The following is a 20,106-nucleotide window of genomic DNA, read 5'->3' as shown; positions in this document are numbered from 1 at the left end:
TCCCCAGTAGCTGGAGTTACAGGAATGCGCCACCACACGCGGCTAATTTTTGTATTTTTTCGTAGAGACAGGGTTTCACCATGTTGGCCAGGCTGATCTCAAACTCGTGACCTCAGGTGATCCACTGGCCTCAGCCTCCCAAAGTGCTGGGATTACAGGCGTCTCTCTCTGTTGCCCAGGCTGGATTGCAGTGGCACGATCTCAGCTCACTGCAGCCCCAGCCCCCTGGCTCCTGCGGGAGGTGCTGTCTGCCTCCGTGGTTCCTCCACTGTTCTCAGATCAACAGTGGGGCTCTGCCACCCGCAGCCTCTGCTCCCTGTCACCGTAGGCTGACAAGAAACAAGAGGCCCTCTGGCCTTCAGCATCGAAGGCCCCTCCTCTCTCTACTGCCTTTGGGCAGCAGTCATCCCTCAGCACCAACAGCACCCAGGGCCAGCGGGGAAGGTGGCCACGATAAGAGAGGCCTGGCCGCCCTTCCCTTTGTGCAGGAGACTCAGCCCCTGCTCCTCAGCCATCCCAGCATCACAGGGAACTAGAATCATGAGTTAATATCTGTGAAGTGCCCTGAACCTCTCCAGACCTGGACGAGAACTCTGTACACATGTTATCATCATCATCACCACTACTGTCACCTAATTTAATCCTTACAGCCGCCCTGTGAGATCAGTGTCATGCTCCCACTGCACAGGCTCGAAGTCTGAGGTGGAGAGAGGCGAGGCCGCGCGCCTTCGTGCAGGCAGCTGCCCAGGGATTCAAACCCTAGCCTGTTGGATGCTCCTGCTCGCAGCCTCGTGCACGGCTTTCAGTCTCCGCGGGTGTGGGGCCGGCTGTGGAGGTGCACACCTCTGTGCTGCCGCCACCCCTGCAGGAGGCAAGGAGGCCGCGACGGAGCTCGGCTGCCGGGAGCCTTAGGCCGCCCAGCCGCGCTTCTCCCCGGGGCATCCACTCCCCGACCTCGCGGCCTCCGGGTTGGGCGCACGGAAAGCGCGCGGCGCCACCTGGTGGCGATGTCTGGCCAAGGCCACGGCCGCCTGCAACCCTCAGCCCCCGGCTCAGCGGCTCCCCCTGCTGCCCGCTCGGCGGCGCCGCGTGGTTTCCGCCGCATTCTCGGGACTGGGAACGCGGAATTCACTTTCTCTCCTGCCCGCTTCCTCCAGGGATGGGGAAATGAGCGTAAACCCTGGCAGGTACTGAGTCAGCAAAGCTCATTTTGTTGAAACTGTGTTTTGTGTCCCTCCAAACCTCCCATTCCTTTTTTTGGTTTTGTTTTGTTTTTGAGACGGAGTCTTGCTCTGCAGCCCAAGCTGGAGTGCAATGGTGCGATCTCGGCTCACTGCAACCTCCACCTCCTGGGTTCAAGCGATCCTCAGCCTCCCGAGTAGCTGGGATTACAGGCGTGCATCACCACACCTAGCTAAATGTATTTTTAGTAGAGATGGGGTTTCACCATGTTGGCCAGGCTGGTCTTGAACTTATGACCCCAGGTGATCTGCCCCCGCCTTGGCCTACCAAAGTGCTGAGATTACAGCTATGCGCCACCGCGCCCGGCCTCCTTTCTTAATTCCTGCATTGCAAGTGGCAGATTGTTCTAGAGCCGCCTGCCGCAGCCTTGGTACTGGCAGCTCAGCCTGGTGCTGACCTTCCCCTCCTCCCTGCCCAGCTCTGCGGCCCTGTGCCCCAGACCCTCTCTCCAGCAGCCTAGGGGGCGTCCCCACCAGGCATTTGCAGGTCCCCGCAAATGGAATCTGCCCCAACCCGACTCCCCACCCACCCCTGGCTCACTCTTCCTTTCTGCTTCAGTGAAAGCTGTCCCCCTCTCTCCTCTGTGGTCAAAGCAGAAACCCCCAACAGGGTTCACTTCTCTCTCTTGCCGCCGCCTCATGCAGGTGTTGCCAAGTCTCGCTGTCTGAGATGGTCAAGGGACGGGGCTACAGGTTACACCCATTCATTCTGCACTTTACCAAATGCCACCAGTATCCCTGAGAATACAGCAGTGACCAAGTCCCTGCCCTGGAGGATCTTCTAGTGGGTGGATGGGCGGGGCTGATGATACATAAACAGACAAGTACATTCTTAACACCTTGCGCGGTGTAAGCGCCATGGAGAAGAGTAAAGTGGGGTAGGGCACTTGGTCACCAGTGCCAGGTCCCAGGTGCCCCCTCACCCCACTTGGGCTCCCACACCCCACAAATTGCCTTTCTCACTCCACTCTGACTCACTGACAGGACTCCCTCCTTTCCACCCCTGCCAGGCTCTGTTACTTCCCAGCAGGTCGTCCTCCCCGGTGACTTCCACCCTCACCTGGCTAGGGGTCTGATGGCCATACCTGGCCACCCAGGGGGGCCACTGCATGGCTTGCCGCTCCCCCAGTGCCTTCTGGACTGAATTTCTAAGGAAGTGAAGGAAAGAAATGAAAGGCAAAGAGGGAGAGCTGTCCCTCAACTTGATATTATATTTTGAAAAATTTGCCTGGCGTGGTGGCTCATGCCTGTAATCCCAGCACCTTAGGAGGCCAAGGTGGGCAGATTGCCCGAGATCAGGAGTTTGAGACCATCCTGGCCAACATGGTGAAACCCTGTCTCCACTAAAAATGCAAAAATTAGTCAGGTGTGGGGACACATGCCTGTAATCCCAGCTTCTTGGGAGGCTGAGGCAGGAGAATCGCTTGAACCCAGGAGGCGGAGGTGGCAGTGAGCCAAAATCATGCCACTCTACTCTAGCCTGGGTGACAGAGCGAGACTCCATCTCAAAAAAAAAGAAAAAAAAGAAAAAAAAAATTTTGTGGCCTGGCACGGTGGCTCATGCCTGTAATCCCTGCCCTTTGGGAGGCTTAGCTGGGAGGATCGCTTGAGGCCAAGAGTTTGAGACCAGTCTGGGCAACATAGCAAGACCCTGTCTCTACAAAATATTTAAAAAACTGGGTGTGGTGGTGCGCATCTGTGGTCCTAGCTACTTAGGAGGCTGAGGCGGGAGGATTGCTTGAGCCCAGGAGTTTGAGGCAGTGAGCTGATTATGCCATTGTACTTCAGCCTGGGCAACAGAGTAAGACCCTGTCTCTAAAATAAATAGAAAGAGAAAAATCTCAAAAGTAAAAAAAAAAAAAAACCCAACAAACAAACAAAATGTTCAATGAAGACATATATCCTAAAGAAAGTTATCTCCAGATGGGAGGAAAAATGGCCACCTGTTTGCGAGCTGATGGTGGGAATAATCTAGGAAAAAGAAAACCGGTGAGGAGGAAGAAGAGGGAGAGGAGGGAGTGGGGCGGCTGCTGGATCTGGGTCCTTGAGCAGACTGGGATCAGGTGTGGTGGGTGGGGGGTGGGGGGTGTGGGCTGAGATGGGAGCATGGACAGTTCGGCTACTGTGATAGGTGGGAAGGCAGAGGACAGGGAACCTGGGTCCACAGCCTTGTAGAGTCAGTTTCTCCTACCTTGTCACCTCAAACAATTCAACTGAACCTTCTAACTCCAGACTGACCCTTGCTTGCTTGCTTGCTTCCTTCCTTCCTTCCCTCCCTCCCTTCTTTCCTTCCTCTCTTTCTCTTTCTTTCCTTCCTTCCTTTCTTTTTCTTTTTCTTTCTTTCCTTTTCTTTCTCTTTCTTTTTTTCATTTGTTCTTTTTTCTTTCATTTCTTTCCCTCTTTCTTTCTTTCTTTCTTTCTTTCTTTCTTTCTTTCTTTCTTTCTTTCTTTCTTTCTTTCTTCTCTTTTCTTTCTTACAGAGTCTTGCTCTGTCTTTCAAGCTGGAATGCAGTGGGGTGATCTAGGCTCACTGCAACCTCCACCTCCTGGGTTCAAGTGATTCTCATGCCTCAGCCTCCCTAGCAGCTGGTATTACAGGCATGTGCCACCACGCCCGGCTAACTTTTGTAATTTTAGTAGAGACAGGGTTTCAGCATGTTGGCCAGGCTGGTCTTGAACTCCTGACCTCAAGTAATCCACCCATCTTGACCTCCCAAAGTGCTGGGATTACAGGCGTGAGCTACCTCGCCCAGCTATTATGTGTGTTTTCTAAAAAGTTTGGGCTGGGCATGGTGGCTCACGCCTGTAATCCCAGCACTTTGAGAGGCCAAGGCAGGAGGATTGCTTGAGCCCAGAAGTTCAAGATCAGCCTGGGCAACATAGTGAGACCCCCCATTTCTAAAAAAAATTTAAAAGTCGAGGGTGGTGGGATGGCCCTGTACTCCCAGCTACACAGGAGGCTGAGGTAGGAGGATCGCCTGAGCCCAGCAGTTCAAGGCTGCAGTGAGCTGTGATTGTGCCACTGCACTCCATCCCGGGAGACAGAGGGAGACGCCGTCTCAAAAAAAAAAAAAAAAAAAAGTTTCAGCCACCCATAAATTCAAATAGGCAATTGTTTGGAACGAGAGAGGTCTAAAATATTTTTCAAATATAGAAGTCTTTCTAATTTAAAATATCCATTTTTAGCCACGGATAATTAAAATTTCAATGATATATTTATTCTAATAGTGACTCAGTCCAATCCACCTCTTCATGGAAAGCCCAGGACGTAATTTTCCAGGTTAACAATAAGTTTTTTTTTTTGAGATGGAATTTTGCTTTTGTTGCCCAGGCTGGAGTGCAATGGCGCGATCTCAGCTCGGTGCAACCTCCGCCTCCCGGGTTCAAGCGACTCTCCTGCTTCAGCCTCCCGAGTAGCTGGGATTACAAGCATGCGCTACCACGCCCAGCTAATTTTGTATTTTTAGTAGAGACGGGGTTTCTCCACGTTGGTCGGGCTGGTCGTGAACTCCTGACCTCAAGTGATCTGCCTGCCTCAGCCTCCCAAAGTGCTGGGATTAGTAAGTTTTTATCATAGAATCAAGGGGTGTTTTCTGGAATGGGCATAGAAGAGGCAGTCTCAGTGATCACTCCCAGGAATAGGCTCAGATGGCAAAAGACTCTTTTTTTTTTTTTTTTTTGAGATGCATTTTCGCTCTGTCACCCAGGCTAAAGTGTAATGGCATGATCTTGGCTCACTGCAACCTCCACCTCCTGGGTTCAAGTGATCCTCCTGCCTCAGCCTCCCGAGTAGCTGGGATTACAGGTGTGCACCACCACGCCCGGCTAATTTTTTTGTAGTTTTAGTAGAGACGGGGTTTCACCATGTCAGTCAGGCTGGTCTTGAACTCCTGACCTCATGTGATCTACCTGCCTTGGACTCCCAAAGTGCTGAGATTACAGGTGTGAGCCACTGTGCCTGGGTGGCAAAAGACTCGTTGCCACAGCCAGTTAAGGATGGTGTTTGTGTATAAGGTACTTCTATACACATGTTGGGATGCTGCCAGTCACAGGCGCATTAATCTGTGATACTGGGTAGGTCCTCTTGGGGTTGGATTTTCCTGGGACTAACCAAGCAGCATGCGTTGAGATGATAAAGTCCGCTTAGATGGGACTTCCTCAAACTCCCCTGAGAGCTTGGCAGATTCAGAACAGAGAGTATCCTGCCTAAAATTTCGTGTGTCTTGGGGGTCCCAATCTTTTCAGATTGGACACTGGATGTCACCCCAAAATCATGCCCCCCGGATGATGAAGACTAAGAGAGAGTGCTCCCCCTTGTCACAAGTCAAGCTCTCGAGGACATACAACAAGACAAGAGGGAACCTGATATAGTTTGGCTATTTGTCCCCCCAAGTCTCCTGCTGGATTGTAATTGCCAATGCTGGAGGTGGCGCCTGATGGGAGGTGATTGGATCATGGAGTGGTTTTCTCATAAATGGTTTAGCGTCATCTCCTTGGTGTTGTCCTTGTGATAGTGAGTGATATCTCACGAGATCTGGTTGTTTGAAAGGGTGTGGCACCTTCTCCCACCCGTGTCTGCTCTTGTCATGTGCTGTGCCTGCTCCCACCTTGCCTTCTACATGAGTAAAGGCTCCCTGAGGCTTCCCAGAAGCCAGGTGGATGTCAGCACCATGTTTCCTGTATAGCCTGCAGAACTGTGAGCCAATTAATCCTCTCTTCTTTATAAATTACCCAGTCTCAGGTATTTCTTTATAGTAATGCAAGAACTGTGCGGGCCAGGCGCGGTGGCTCATGCCTCTAATCCCAGCACTTTGGGAAGCTGAGGTGGGTGGATTACCTGAGGTCAGGAGTTCTAGACCAGCCTGGCCAACATGGTGAAACCCAGTCTCTACTAAAAATACAAAAATTAGCTGGGCGTGCTGGCACGCGCCTGTAATCCCAGCTACTCGGGAGGCTGAGGCAGGAGAATTGCTTGAAACCAGAAGGCAAAGGTTGCAGTGAGCCGAGATTGCACTACTGCTCTCCAGCCTGGGCGACAAGAGCAAAACTCCGTCTCAAAAATAAATAAATAAATAAATAAATAAGTAAAGGACTGCCTAACACAACCTTATCCGGTTTTTATTTTGGGGACCCCGAGCAAGATTTTTCTAAATAGAAGCTGACCTGGTCAGAACAGTGAAACTGACCAGTATGCAGAGCCAGCTCGAACAATGGACTTCTAGGAGTTTTAGGTCTGTGTTCCACCCTATGGTGCCCTTGTCTATGACAGAACAAGACAGAAAGACAAAGACTGAGGAAAATACTATTTCTGGGGGGAAAAGGATCAGACAATATGAATATTCATACCAAAAAGCACACCAAGCCAGGCGTGGTGGCTCATGCCTGTAATCCCAGCACTTTGGGAGGCCGAGGTGGATCACCTGAGGTCAGGAGTTCTAGACCAGCCTGGCCAACATGGCGAAACCTGTCTTTACTAAAAATACAAAAATTAGCCAAGCTTGGCGGCGGGTGCCCATAATCCCAGCTATTCAGGAGGCTGAGGCAGGGGAATTGCTTATACCTGGGAGGTGGAGGTTGCAGTGATCCAAGATCGCACCATTGCACTCCAGCCTGGGTGACAGAGCGAGACTCCGTTTAAAAGAAAAAAAAAAAGTACACCAGAGTTGCTATACCCAAGACTAAATCATACAAATCTTTTTCTCTCATTAATCAAGATTTTGGAGAGGAAAAAGAGATAAACAGTAATTTTTACCATCTGCTCAACCATACTCTACAGAGAGAGAGGCCAGTAGCCTGGCTGGGAAGAATTTCTCACCCTTCTGCTGGCGTCTCGGGCCCTGGGTTCCCTTGACTACAGCTTCGAGAAGAGCAGAGTGGCTTTGGAATCCTGCTTACTGTGCCAAAACTATAGGGGCCCAGGGCAAACTTCTCCTTCCATCTCTGAAGGTTTGATGAAAATCAAGTGACAAAAAGCAGATTAAGAGGAGAAAAGGGGCGGGGCGCGGTGGCTCACGCCTGTAATCCCAGCACTTTGGGGGGCCGAGATGGGCGGATCACGAGGTCAGGAGATCGAGACCATCCTGACTAACACGGTGAAACCCCGTCTCTACTAAAAATACAAAAATTAGCCGGGCGTGGTGGCGGCGCCTGTAGTCCCAGCCACACGGGAGGCTGAGGCAGGAGAATGGCATGAACCCGGGAGGCGGAGCTTGCAGTGAGTGGAGATCGCGCCACCGCACTCCAGCCTGGGAGACAGAGCCAGACTCCGTCTCAAAAAAAAAAAAAAAAAGAGGAGAAAAGGGCTACTTGGTAGGACGAGGCAGCAGGGTCACCTGAGCCCGGGAGTTTAAGGCTATAGTGTGAAAAACCACTGCACTCTAGCGCGGGCAACATAAGTGAGACCCTGTATCAAAAAAAAAAAAAAAGGAAAAAAGGCATACAAATTTATTAACCATGGTATTGCAGCAAAGAAAGAGTTTAGGACCGGGCGCTGTGGCTCATGCCTGTAATCTCAGCACTTTGGGAGACGGAGGCGGGCAGATTACCTGAGGTCGGGAGTTCGAGATCAGCCTGGCTAGTGTGGTGAAACCCCGTCTCTACTAAATATACAAAATTAGCCGGGCGTGGTGGCGGGTGCCTGTAGTCCTAGCTACTCCAGAGGCTGAGGCAGGAGAATCGCTTGAACCCGGGAGGCGGAGCCTGCAGTGAGCCGGGATCGTGCCACTGCACTCCAACCTGGGCAATAGTGAGACTCCGTCTCAAAAAAAAAAAAAAAAGAGTTTAATTATTAATAATTCGAGGCCAGCTACATGGAAGATGGAGTTACTATTGAAATCAGTCTCCCCAAAGCTCCGAGGTTAGGGGGGTTTTCAAGGACAGTTTGGTGGGCAGGAGCTCGGGGATGGATGCTGCTGATTGGTTCGGGATAAAACCACAGGGTGTAGAAAATGGCCATCTATCTCTGGCTGGGGTTACAGGACTGCTTGAGTCATTAGTCATGAGTCTGGAGGGGATCAGTCTGAAAAACATCTCGAAAGACCAATCCTAGGTTCTACAATAGTGATGTTATCTATAGGAGCAACTGGGGAAGCCACAGATCTTGTGACCTCTGGCCATATGACTCCTGAGCAGTAAGGAATTACAGAAACCATGCCTCCATTTTGGAGACGGAGTCTCACTCTGTTGTCCAGGCTGGAGTGCAGTGGCATGATCTCGGCTCACTGCAACCTCCGCCTCCCGGGTTCAAGCGATTCTCCTGCCTCAGCCTCCCGAGTAGCTGGGATTACAGGTGCCTGCCACCACACCTGGCTAATTTTTTGTATTTTCAGTAGGAACAGGGTTTCACGATGTTGGTCAGGCTGGTCGAACTCTGGTCAGGCTGGTCAAACTCCTGACCTTGTGATCTGCTCACGTCGGCCTCCCAAAGTGCTGGAATTACAGGTGTGAGCCACTGCGCCCAGCATGAATTTTTGTTCACTGAAATTTTTTTTAGAGACAGTCTTGCTCTGTTGCCCAGAGCTGGAGTGCAGTGACGCGATCTCGGCTCACTGCAACCTCTGCCTCCCAGGTTCAAGCAATTCTCCTGCCTCAGTCTCCCATTAGACAGGTGCCTGCCACCATGCCCGACTAATTTTTTTTTTTTGTATTTTTTTCTTTTTCTTTTTTTTTTTTTTTGAGATGAGTCTCGCTCTGTCGCCCCGGCTGGAGTGCAGTGGCCGGATCTCAGGTCACTGCAAGCTCTGCCTCCCAGGTTTACACCATTCTCCTGCCTCAGCCTCCTGAGTACCTGGGACTACAGGTGCCCGCCACCTCGCCCGGCTAGTTTTCTGTATTTTTCAGTAGAGACAGGGTTTCACCGGGTTAGCCAGGATGGTCTTGATCTCCTGACCTCGTGATCCGCCCGCCTCGGCCTCCCAAAGTGCTGAGATTACAGGCATGAGCCACCACGCCCGGTCTTTTTTTTTGTATTTTTAGTACAGACGGGGTTTCATGGTGTTGGCCAGGCTGGTCTTGAACTCCTGACCTCGTGATCCACCTGCATCCGCCTCCCAAAGTGCTGGGATTACAGGAGTGAGCCACTGCGCCCGGCCTACACCGGGCTAATTTTTTTTTTTTTTTTTTTTTTTAAGTAGAGACAGGGTTTCACCATGTTGGCCAGGCTGGTCTTGAACTCCTGACCTCATGATCCACCTGCCTTGGCCTCCCAAAGTGCTGAGATTATAGGCGTGAGCCACTGCGCCCAGCCAACTATGCCTACATTTTAACAAAATTCAGGCTTCTCCTGTAATCTTAATCTTGTGACCTTTCATTAGTCTTACAAAGGCGGTTTCAGCCCCAAAACAAGGACGGCTCAGTTGTAGGGAGGGACTATTATCATCCTTGCTTCAAAGTTAAACTATAAACTGAATTCCTCCCAAGGCTAGCTTGGCCCACGCCCAGGACTGAGTGAGGACAGCCAGCCTGGGAAGCTAGAAGCAAGATGGAGTCAGCCATGATAGATTCCTCTCACGGTCGTAATCTCTGCAAAGGCAGTTTTGATCTGAAGTGTAGAAATTCGGGATTGTTTACAAAGATAAAGTTTAGGGCCACTTAACAGAACTTCAACATATTTCTCTATAAGGCTTAATGCAATCCGATTAGTTGAGGTGGTCTTTTTCTTTCAGGAAAGGTATATTTTAACCTTAGGTATATTTTAACCTTAACACTGAAGATGTAACAGACCTTTGCGCCATCTGGTCTGAGTTAGGCACAGGACAATAGAGGAGGCAGTTAATTTATAACAAAGATCAGTGATTGGAGGGGAAGGAGGTCTGGTCTCTGGTCTCTCCTAGTCATTTGTAGAACAAGAACAATGAGGAAGAAAGTTAATCTGCAATCTAAGAAGGGCAGGAGTGGCCGGGCGCAGTGGCTCAAGCCTGTAATCCCAGCACTTTGGGAGGCCGAATGGGCGGATCACGAGGTCAGGAGATCAAGACCATCCTGGCTAACATGGTGAAACCCCGTCTCTACTAAAAAAAATACAAAAAAACTAGCCGGGCGAGGTGGCGGGCGCCTGTAGTCCCAGCTACTCAGGAGGCTGAGGCAGGAGAATGGCCGAGATCCGGCCACTGCACTCCAGCCTGGGCGACAGAGCGAGACTCCGTCTCAAAAAAAAAAAAAAAAAGGAGGGCAGGAGTTACAAACATGCTATGTGAATCAGTCTCCAGGGCTTAATTCCCTTCTGCCCTAGTAAATTTAGAAGGTCTCCAAATTTTATTTTCTTTCACAAGTCAAAATTCTAAGAACCCAGCTGGGTGCGGTGGCTCACACTTGTAATCCCAGCACTTCGAGAGACCGAGGTGGGTGGATCACGAGGTCAGGAGTTCGAGACCAACCTGGCCAACATGATGAAACCCAGTCTCTACTGAAAATACAAAAATTAGCCAGGCATGGTGGCGGGAACCTGTAATCCCAGCTACTCGGGAGGCTGAGGCAGAAGAATCGTTGGAACCCAGGAGGCAGAAGTTGCAGGGAGCTGAGATCATGGCACTGCACTCCAGCCTGGGTGACAGAGCTAGACTTCGTCTCAAAGAAAAATTCTAAGAACCAGAAGGATCCTTGTATCAGGACTTGCTGCTCTCTCACACCCAGGCCATTTGTATAGGGGGTAAGACCCCGTCCCAAGGCACAGGTCAGACGTATGTATGTATGCATTTATCTTTGAGACAGAGTCTTGCTCTGTTGCCCAGGCTGTAGTGCAGTGGTGCGATCTTGGCTCACTGCGACCTCCCCGTCTCGGCTTCAAGCCATTCTTGTGTCTCAGCCTCCCCAGTAGCTGGGATTATAGGCTCCCGCCACCACCAAGCCCGGCTAATGTTTTGTGTTTTTAGTACAGATAGGGTTTCGCCATGCTGGCCAGGCTGGTCTCGAATTCCTGACCTCAGGTGATCGGCCCGCCTTGGCCTCCCAAAGTGCTGGGATTACAGGCGTGAGCCACTGCACCTGGCCCAGAGAAATTTATTTAAAATGTGCAATGAAAGTGTTCTGAGCTTCCCTTACGTACATAGGACTTCCTATAACTCATCTCCCATGCAGCTGAGCCTCTAGCTGAGCATGCCTTGCCAACTTTAATTAAGCCTAAATACCCAACAGCAGGTGGCTGCTGAAGGAATCCAGGAAATAACATCCCAAAATATGCCGCATTGCTATGATGATGACTTCAAACTGAAGGCATTTGGAAAACAGCAAATGCACAAAGGGGCTTTTCCTGGATTTCTCTTATCTGATTAAAGGTAGATTGTCCAGAAGGAAGCTAATTGTCATAAAAACTCTCCCTGGGAATTTTTATCTATCAGAGAAGATGAACATGCATCCAGAGTCCAATCTAGAAGGGACTGGAAGTTAACACTGTCCAGACAGGCTCTTATTTATTCTTTTCATTTTGCCAGAAGGGGTGGAGGCACAACCCCATCATTGCTTAAAAAAAATTATGATATAGGCTGGGCGCGGTGGCTCACACCTGTAATCCCAGCACTTTGGGAGGCTGAGGCAGGTGGATCACGAGGTCAGGAGATTGAGACTATCCTGGCTAACACGGTGAAACCCCGTCTCTACTAAAAATACAAAAAATTAGCTGGGCGTGGCGGCGAGCGCCTGTAGTCCCAGCTACTCGGAGGCTGAGGCAGGAGAATGAGGTGAACCCGGGAGGCAGAGCTTGCGGTGAGCCGAGGTGACACCACTGCACTCCGGCGCGGGCGACAGAGCGAGACTCCATCTCAATAACAACAACAACAACAACAACAACAACAAATTGTGGTATGAAGATGAAAATGTCCATTCCCATCCCTGCACCACCAGACTGAGGGAGTGGGAAGGATCTATACCCTGACCCCTATCTGAGTCTTAAACCGCACAGACTGTCTGAGTATGGAGTATGGGTGGCACAGGCACCTCCCCCATAACAGTGCTGAGGAAGCAAAGTGATCAATGGATCCAGTTTCCCCAGTGTCTTCCAGCATGAGACTGGTGAGGAGCTGCCACCTGGGACACCCCCAGTGGCCCTCATGTAACTGCCCAGATAGAGCCGATTTATCAAGACACGGAAAATTAGCTGGGCACGGTGGTGGGTGCCTGTAATCCCAGCTACTTGGGAGGCTGAAACAGGAGAATCACTTGAACCCAGGAGACGGAGGTTGCAGTGAGCTGAGATCGTGCTACTCTACTCCAGCCTGGGTGACAGAGCAAGACTCTGTCTCAAAACAAAACAAAACAAACAAAATGCTGGGGGTAGAAATTGCAAAAGAAAGACTAATTCACACAGAGTTGGTTAAACAGGAGACCAGAGTTTTGCTATTACTCAATTTACCCTCCTGGAAAATTCAGAGACCAGGGTTTTTAAAAGATAGTTTGGCAGGTGGCTAGAGGGTGGGTGCCGCTGATTGGTTGGGGATGCAGTCATAGGGGTATGGAACCTGGTCCTCCTCTGCTGAGTCCACTTCTGGGTAGGGGCCACAGGACCAGCTGAGTCCTGAGTCTCTGGCCGGGTGGAGTCATCTGGTCTTCAGAAATACAAAAGTCTGAAAAGATACCACAAAAGGCCTATCTTAAATTATGCAATAGTGATGTTACTTACAGGAACAACTGGAGAAATTGCAAATCTTAGGAGCCCCGGAACAATGGCTGGTAATCATTTATAACTACACTTACATTTTACAGAATTCAGGCCCCTCTCACAATCCTGACCTTGTAGCTTTTCATTAGTCTTACCAATCCGGTTTAGTTTTGGGAAGGGTTATTACTATCATCCTTGCTTTAAGGTTAAACCATAAACTAAATTCCTCCCAAAATTAGCTTGGCCCACACCCCCGGAATAGTCAAGGGCAGTTTGGAGGTTAAAGGCAAGAGGGAGTTGCTTAGCTTAGGTCAGATTTCTCTCTCGCTCTCTTTTTTTTTCCCGAAACAAAGTCTTGCTCTGTCACCCAGGCTGGAGTGCAGCGGTGCGATCTCAGCTCACTGCAACCTCCATCTCCCAGGTGCAAGTGATTCTCCTGCCTCAGCCTCCCCAGTTGCCGGGATTACAGGCACGCACCCGCCACCACGCCCGGCTAATTTTTGTATTTTTAGTAGAGACGGGGTTTTACCATGTTGGCCAGGCTGGTCTCAAACTCCTGACCTCCAATGATTCGCCCACCTCGGCCTGCCAACATGCTGGGATTATAAGGCATGAGCCACCACACCCAGTCCTCTGCTGTCTCTTCTGTAATTCATTATTTGTGACTGTTCCTTTAATCCTGTCTTCCCCTCCCATCCACAATGTTAGCTCAAGTGTCAGAGGTATTTGACCCAGAGCAACTCCATCTTGAATAGGAGCTGGGTGAAGAAGCTGAGACCTACCGGGCTGAATTCCCAGATGGTTATGGCATTCTAAGTCACAGGATAAGACGGGGTCAGCACAAGACACGGGTCATAAAGACCTTGCTGAGAAAACAGGTTGCAATAAAGAAGCAGGCTAAAAGCCACCAAAACCAAGATGGTGACAAGAATGACCATAGGTGACAAGAGGTCTGGGGTGACACAAGCTCTGACCCTGTAGTGAGCTGAGGCAGGATGCTGGAAGGTTCCCAGGCTGAATGAAGCCGCCTTTGCAAAAATTATAATAGTGAGAAAATTATGACAGTGAAAGAGATCTGGCCAGGTGCGGTGACTCACACCTGTAATCCCAGCGCTTTGGGAGGCCAAGGTGGGTGTATCGCCTGAGGTGAGGAGTTTGAGACCAGCCTGGCCAATATGGTGAAACCCGGTTTCTGCTAAAAATACAAAAATTAGCCGGGTGTGGTGGCACATACCTGTAATCCCAGCTACTGGGGAGGCTGAGGCAGGAGAATTGCTTGAACCCGGGAGGCAGAAGTCGCAGTGAGCCAAGATCGCACCATCACGCTCCAGCCCGGACGACCAGTGCAAGACCCCATCTAAAAAAAAAAAAAAAAAAAAAAATTCATTCGGCACCAATACATCTGCACTCCCGTCTGATGTTCCCGGTAGAGGGGTTACCGTTCCTGCACTCTTGTGTTACTGGAAAGAGGTCCTGATTCAGACCCCAAGAGAGGGTTCTTCGATCTCACACAAGAAATAATTTAGGGCAAATCCACAGTGCAAAGCAAAAGCAAATTTATTAAGTGGTGAAAGAATGGCTAGTCCATTATTTCAGCTCCATGGGCTGCTCTGGTTATTTTTATGGCTATTTCTTGATGATATGCTAAACAAAGGGTGGATTATTCATCCCTCCCCTTCTTAGAACCACAGGGGGTAACTTCCTGATGTTGCCATGGCATCTGTAAACTATCATGGCGCTGGTGGGAGTATAGGAGTGAGGACAACCAGAGGTCACTGTTTTTTTTTTTGGAGACAGAGTCTCACTCTGTCATCAGGCTGGAGTGCAAGGGGGGGACGATCTCAGCTCACTGCAACCTCCGCCTCCCAGGTTTAAGCAATTCTCCTGCCTCAGCCTCCCGAGTAGCTGGGACTACAGGCGTGTACCACCATGTCCACCTAATTTTTGTATTTTTAGTAGAGATGGGGCTTCTTTTCTTTTCTTTGTGAGACAAAATCTTGGTCTGTCACCCAGGCTGGAGTGCAGTGGCGCGATCTTGGCTCACTGCAACCTCCGCCTCCCAGGTTCATGCCATTCTCCTGCCTCAGTCTCCAGAGTAGCTGGGACTACAGGCGCCTGCCACCATGCCAGGCTAATTTTTTGTATTTTTAGTAAAGACGGGGTTTCACTGTGTTAGCCAGGATGGTCTTGATCTCCTGACCCTGTGATCTGCCCGCCTCGGCCTCCCAAAGTGCTGGGATTACAGTCGTGAGCCACTGCGCCCAGCCCAGGATGGGGTTTCACCATGTTGACCAGAATGGTCTTGAACTCCCGACCTCAGGTGATCTGTCCGCCTCAGCCTCCCAAGGTGTTGGGATTACAGGTGTGAGCCACTGCGCCTGGCCTGCCTGGCTAATTTTTTAAAAGTTTTTTGTAGAGATGGGGTCTCACTATGTTGCCCAGGCTGGTCTCAAATTCCTGGTCTCTAGCAATCCTCCTGCCTCAGCCTCCCATGCTTGGGATTACAGGTGGGAGCCACCATACCAAGCCCCAAGTGAATTTTGGAACTCTGGAGATGGAGCGTGCAGGACCGCCCTTCCCAAGCCTCAGCCTCCCTCGTGATCTGCTCTCAGCTCTGGAACAGATGAGCCACCAGCTCACCTCCAATCCTTTGGGCTCAGTGCCCATCTTCTCTCCACTTCCCTTCTTCCCTCTAGCTCCGGAACGGGTGCCCTAAAGCCAGGAACTCTGAACCTCAGCTGCAGCTCACCGTTCTCACCCTGGCTTCAGGAGCCCCAGATGTGTGTGCCTCTTGCCACCTCCCCTCAGAGCTAAGACTGCGGATGCCTGCATGGAGCTAAGGGGCATTTCATTCAAGCATTCATTCAATGTTTAATGAGCCCCAACTACGACCCAAGGGCTCTGCTCTTGTGGAAATGACATTCTCATGGGGGAAGCACACGGTCCAGCGGTCACAAGGCATTCACAGCCCAGATTTAGTGGAAGTGATTTGCGGATATTGAGAGCATAGAGGGAAAAGGCCTCTCACAAGCGGTGGGTGGCCGTTTAGGACGAGAACTGAAGGATGAGAGGTGCGTGCTATGTGGCTGTGCAGGCTCCAGGCAGGGAACAGAAGGCAGAGGACTCCGGTGGGCGTCTCTGAAGCGTCCAGTGCAAATGTTCAAAACTAAGCTGACAGCCTGGGCTACATGGTGAAACACCGTCTGTACTACAAAAATATAAAATTTCTCTTTTTTTTTTTTTTTGAGACGGAATCTTGCTTTGTTGCCCAGGCTGGAGTGAAGTGGTGTAATCTTGGCTCACTGCAGCCTCTGCCTCCTGGGTTCAAGCAATTCTGACTCAGCCTCCTGAGTAGCTGGGATTACAGGCGTGCACCATCTTGCTTGGCTAATTTTTGTATTTCTAGTAGAGACGGGGTTTCACCATGATGGCCATGGTTGGCCGGGCTGGTCTCGAACTCCTGACCTCAGGTGATTTGCCCACCTTGGTCTCCCAAAGTGCTAGGATTACAGGCACGAGCCACTGCGCCCAGCCCCCAGTTGTTTTTATTTAGCTGGGAGTGGTGCACGTGCCTGTAGTCCCAGCTACTCGGAAGGCTGAGGCCTGAGAATCCCTTGGACCCAGGGGATGGAGGTTGCAGTGAGTCAAGTTCGTGCCACTGCACTTCAGTCTGGGTGACAGAGCGAGACCCTGCCCACCGTGTAAGTCCAAAACCCAGAGGCCTTGTGTCCCCTCCTCATCCTCCCCCCAGGGACTGGTGGGTCATCATCCATCTTCTCTCTGAGCCACGTGGCAGCACCTGCTGGCTCTTTGATTGATGGGTTCTTCCAGCCCAGTCTCCGTGTTCAGCTGAGTGTCTTTTGCAAATGCAAAATTTGCTCCTGTCTCTGGCTTCCCCTTTGTTCTTAGAATGAGACCTAAAATCCCTAACGTGGCCTTTGAGGGCCTTTCCTGGGTGGCTCCTACGCTCTTCCTCCTAGTGTGGTTCTTGCCACGCTAGCCTTTCAGTTCCTGGAAAGCTGGCCCCAGGGCCTTTGCACCAGTGTCTCCTCCCAGCTAGAGGCGAGCTTGCCTTCAGCTTCAGCTCCACCTCCCAACTATTCCCACTGCTCTGCTGCACTTTTTCCCCCGCCCGGTGTCACCATACCTGGCTAATTTTTCATATTTTAGTAGAGACAGAGTTTCACCGTGTGCCCAAAGTGGTCTGAAACTCCCGAGCTCAATCTGCCCACTTTGGCCTCCCAAAGTGTTAGGATTACGGGTGTGAGCCACTGCGCCCAGCTTCTGCTGCAATTTTTTTTTTTTTTTTTTTTTTTTTTTTGAGACGGAGTCTCACTCTGTTGCCAGGCTGGAGTGCAGTGGTGTGATCTCGGCTCACTGCAACCTCTGCCTCCAAGGTTCAAGCGATTCTCCTGCCTCAGCCTCCTGAGTAGCTGGGATTACAGGCATGCACCACCACGCCTGGCTAATTTTTGTATTTTTAGTAGAAACGGGGTTTCACCATGTTGGTCAGGCTTGTCTCGAACTACTGACCTCGTGATCCGCCCACCTTGGCCTCCCAAAGTGCTGGGATTACAGGCGTGAGCACCATGCCTGGCCCTCTGCTGCACTTTTAAGTGGATAATTACATAAATATTTGTATGCCTGCCTAAGTCTGACCCCCTACTCGAGGTAAGCTCTCTGGGACAGGGACAGCTCAGTGTTGCTCACCATTGTATTTCCTGGGCCCAGCACAGCCTGGCACATGCTAGTGGCACCACACTGATGGCTGCACAGTGGTTGAGGACGGATGAATTAAGGGAAGAACCTGCTGTGGAAATCCCGGATTCCTCTTCTCCTTCACTGTGGTCCAGCTCAGTCCCGCCCGGTGAACGGGGCTGGACACGCACACTTGGGGGCTGGTGAGAGGGTGTGTGGAGAACTCCGAGTCGGCACCAAGCTGAGGTGGCTGCACTTCGGCCCTTTAAGGACTGAAAACAGCTTTCCCCACTTCCCTCTGCATTTGTAGCAAGATACCCTCAGTGGCTATCACAGAAAGCATTTTGCAGTGGTAGAGCCACTCTGGACTCCACAGAAGACACCTATGGTGGGGGTGGGGGGAGAGTTCCTGCCTCTGATCGTCCCTCAGAAGAAACAGGGGTCACCTAGGCCCTTTCTTGTTGCACAGAGGGGTCCAGCGCCACACGGCTAGTAGGTTGGCATGGTGGGTGGTAATGCTACAGTTTTTGAACTTAAAAAGAAAAATCAGTAGACTTTTCTGATGTAAAACAGAAAAAAGTGGGTTAGCACAGACACAGGTCATAAAGACCTTACTGAGAAAACGGTTTGCAGTAAAGAAGCTAAAACCCACCAAAACCAAGATGGCTTATTTATTTATTCTAGAGGCTGAGTTTCGCTCTTATAGCCCAGGCTGGAGTGCAATGGTGTGAACTTGGCTCACTGCAACCTCCCGGGTGCAAGCGATTCTCCTGCCTCAGCCTCCTGAGTAGCTGGGATTACAGGCATGCTCCACCATGCCTAATTTTGTGTGTGTGTGTATATATATATATATTTTTTTTTTTAGTAGAGACAGGGTTTCTCCATGTTGGTCAGGCTGGTCTTGAACTTCCGACCTCTGGTGATCCACCCACCTCGGCCTCCCAAAGTGCTGGGATTACAGGCCTGAGCCACTGCACCCGGCCCAAAATGATTTCTTTACCGCAACCTGTAAATTCATCTCAGTTGAAACCCTGCCTAAGAAAACTGAGCTTCTCTGCTAGAGAGGGGTGGTGCGGGCACCCTGCCTGCCTCTCTTCCCCTCTCCAAGTTCCTTCCTGATCTTCTGATGAGCTTTCAACTGCACTGTGGACGACGCCTGGGAACCAAGGACAGGTTTCTAAAGCAAAACTAATTTTTCTGTACCTTTCTGTAATGCAACACACAAAAAAAGCTTTAGCATCTTTTTGAGACAGGGTCTTGCTCTTGTCACTCAGGCGGGGCAGTGGTGCAATCACAGCTCACTGCCGCCGTGACCTCCCAGGGACTCAAGCAATCCTCTTGCCTCCGCTTCCCGAGTAGCTGGGACAACAGGCATGTGCCACCACATCCAGCTTTTTTTTTTTTGAGATGGAGTCTCGCTCTGTTGCCCAGACTGGAGGGCAGCACCACGTCCGGCTAACTTTTTGTATTTCTAGTAGAGACGGGGTTTCACCGTGTTAACCAGGATGGTCTCGATCTCCTGACCTCATGATACACCGCCTCAGCCTCTCAAACTGCTGGGATTACAGGCATGAGCCACCGCGCCCGGCCCCAGCTAATTTTCTTAATGCTTTTGTAGAGATGAGTTTACACTTTATTGCCCAGGCTGCTGTTGAACTCCTGGGCTCAAGAGATCTTCCTGCCTTGGACTCTCAAAGTGCTGGGATTACAGGCATGAGTTTATGCTGGACCCTTGGGATAATTCTTGAGAGGTAAATCATTCTACTGAAGATTCTGGCCAGGCACGGTGGCTCATACCTGTAATCACAGGACTTTGGGAGGCTGAGGTGGGTGTATTGCTTGAGCTCAGGAATATGAAACCAGCCTGGGCAACATGGTGAAACCCCTTTTCTATAAAAAGTACAACAAAAATTAGCTGCATGTGGTGGTGTGCACCTGTAGTTCCAGCTACTGAGAGGGCTGAGGCGGGAGGAATGTTTGAGCCCCTGAGGTTGAGGCTGCAGTGAGCTATGATTGCATCACTGCACTCCAGCCTGGATGACAGCGAGACTGTCTCAAAACCACCACAAAGAGACGCCAATATCTTAAATGCCAGGATTATGAGGCTTTTTTTTGCTCACTTCTATTTCTAGGTTTTCTACATAAATGTGTTACCTTCTGATAAGAAAACCATAGATGGCGTTACTACTGGTGCTTCCAGGGCGGGGAGAACCCTCCCAGCTGACGGCGCTCGGCTCTCTGCTGCCCTCACTTGGCCTCTGCATGCCAGGCCCGGGTAGGACCTGAAGCGGCTGCTGGACCTCAGGTTGAAACATGATGTTCCCAACATCTTGAGGACCTGAGGTTAGTGAGCTCAGAGGTGTTTGTGGCTCCCACTGCAGGCAGCTCCTGGTGGGGAGCCGGCCCAGCCCTGCACCCTCATCTGCCCTCAGGGTCTGGTTCAGGTTGGTCCTGCCAGCCCCTGGGAGCCAGTCCCCTGCCACTTGCCGGCTGTAGTCCTCCTGCCCGCTGGGCACTGAGCCAGAATGACAGGCCACCATGGTAGGGCTCCCCGTGCACTGTGCTGTGGCTTAAGGT

This window comes from Theropithecus gelada, chromosome 1 (assembly GCF_003255815.1).
Source record: "Theropithecus gelada isolate Dixy chromosome 1, Tgel_1.0, whole genome shotgun sequence".
Lineage (NCBI taxonomy): Eukaryota > Metazoa > Chordata > Mammalia > Primates > Cercopithecidae > Theropithecus > Theropithecus gelada.
Note: the sequence above shows the minus strand (reverse complement) of the source record.